We start from the raw sequence: 2,049 nt of genomic DNA, 5'->3' as shown, positions 1-2,049 counted from the left end.
ACCTATACACATCAACTAAACTTAAACGGGTTTATTTCCTAGTCTTTGTAATGAATCCAAGTGGACCTCACACCTCTTACCATCACCCAGGAAGGGTGTGCATCTGTTCCGAAGGCCCCCCTGGCTCCAGGTCATCCTGGCTGCTGCTGCTCCAGGCTGGGCATCCATGTTGCTGCAGCTTGTGGTTTGTGAGGGGTAGTGTACAGGAAAAGCAGGATGGGATTTCAAGGGAAACAGGAGGAAGATGGCTTTCAGGGAAAATGCCATCACGATCATAGTGTTAAGTAGTACCACACACATTTTATTGCAGCACAGTTTAAAAATTTAACAAATGAAAGATTAAAAATAAAAAAACAAAAATAAAAAAAATTAAAAATACAGACGTCCAGAGATGCTCTAAAACAGTTAAGTTAAAGATCAGGAAAAATAAGGTCATAGACTTAACAGCCAGTAAAATTCTTTCAGTGTGGGGAAGGGGATGAGGGCAAGGGTGGGGTTGGGAGAGAAAAGGTTTATGTGATCAATCCACTTAAAAATACTAATGCCTTCGCTTTCTCTCCCAAGATGCAAAACTCCAAAGTCAATCAGGAGGCCGGAGAAATTCTTAGAAACATTCAGAAAAACTCGATTTTAATCCGGTTAAAAATCATCAGTGTCATTATCATCATCATCATCACCATCATAAGTATTAATATAATAATAAGTAATAGTAACTAGTAACAACAATAAAAAGGAAATCAGCGGAAAGTCAGGAAAAATGTTAAAAAAAAATTGGAATAACTTACTGTAGCTGAAGATCAAAAAAATCTCACTGTAAAAAAACAAAAATAAAAATAGCCCAGATTAGAAAAACGGGAGGTGCAAAAATGTCAAGTCAGTAAAGTTCATTTCTTTTCTCTTTCCAAAAGCAGTTTCCACAAAAACCGCAAGGATAAAGTTCTCAGTAGCAGACAAGCAAAGCCCTTTCCACATCATCAATCAATCTTAAAAATACACGAGGAAGTAGAGAGGTCAGTTTATGAGAGGCTAAAAGGCTCCTCCTCCTCTAACCCAACTGCTGCAGAAAAAATAGAAATAGAAATTTTAAAAATTACATCTTAAATCCAGGTCCCGGTCTTGGAAACAATTAAAAAAAAAACACCTGTACATTTGCCGCGTAGTGCACACCAAGTTGCATCATTATGTTTAAAATGTCTTTATAAAATCAGTTTTGGAATGGGAATGTGTGTGTTCTGGAAGGGTGGGGAAGGGAGGTTAAAAATCAAAGCTGAGCTCCAGTGAGTAGGGATGGGGTTCGCCTTGCTGCCCTGTGAAAGGAGAAGGGACAGATTGAGTCAGAGTTCCTCAGAAATGTTGTGCCCTAAACCCCCAAGACAGAAACATCTGTCTATTGCATCTAACACATTTTGGTAAAGCATTAACATTCCACTGGGATGGGATAGCCTCCACAGAATCACCTCTACCAGTGAGTGTTTTCACAATTCTTCAACATCAATGACTAGAATTAACTAAATCCATGTCAATATGCCCTTGAGGGGCTCAAAAAGAATCTACATTCAAATATTCATCTTCATAATGTGCAGTTTGGGCAAAGTAAATACAGAAAAACCGGGCCAACAAATAGAGATAAAATAGTGAGCAAATGTTGAATATTGAGATTATAAAAAGTAAGCAGATTCATGGGTTTTAAACTCAGTGGAGTTTTTTTTACTATGAGTAACAGACTGAAGGTGAATGGCCTACCATGAAGCTCTAGAGATGACTCATCTATTCTCAAAACCAGTGAGTGATCAAACCACAAGACTTAATAGGTTCTCCTGTTAGAGGAAAAGATGTTTTAAATAAGGGGAACATTATTCTACTCACTGACAAAAAAATATATATATACAGATGGAAAAAAAAAGACTTATGGCTAATTAATATTTCATGTCATAAAATAGGTGAAAAAGCCGGGCGCGGTGGCTCACGCCTGTAATCCCAGCACTTTGGGAGGCCGAGGCGGGTGGATCACGAGGTCAAGAGATCGAGACCATCCTGGTCAACATGGTG

The 2,049-nt window shown here is 38.6% G+C and overlaps 1 long non-coding RNA gene across 1 annotated transcript; it reads right to left on the bottom strand.

Moving 5' to 3' along the window:
* Window positions 1-277: 277 nt before the first annotated feature.
* On the bottom strand, window positions 278-2,043 carry LOC108299128. Its single transcript, XR_001822829.1, has 2 exons — window positions 1,095-2,043; window positions 278-811 (listed from the first exon to the last, which is right to left on the bottom strand). It is a non-coding gene; the product is annotated as an uncharacterized LOC108299128 (long non-coding RNA).
* Between the last annotated feature and the right edge of the window lie 6 nt (window positions 2,044-2,049).

This window comes from Cebus imitator, unplaced genomic scaffold (genome assembly GCF_001604975.1).
Source record: "Cebus imitator isolate Cc_AM_T3 unplaced genomic scaffold, Cebus_imitator-1.0 Scaffold2170, whole genome shotgun sequence".
NCBI classification, from domain to species: domain Eukaryota; kingdom Metazoa; phylum Chordata; class Mammalia; order Primates; family Cebidae; genus Cebus; species Cebus imitator.
The sequence above is the reverse complement of the archived record's forward strand: the minus strand, read 5'-3'. Positions and strand labels throughout refer to the sequence as shown.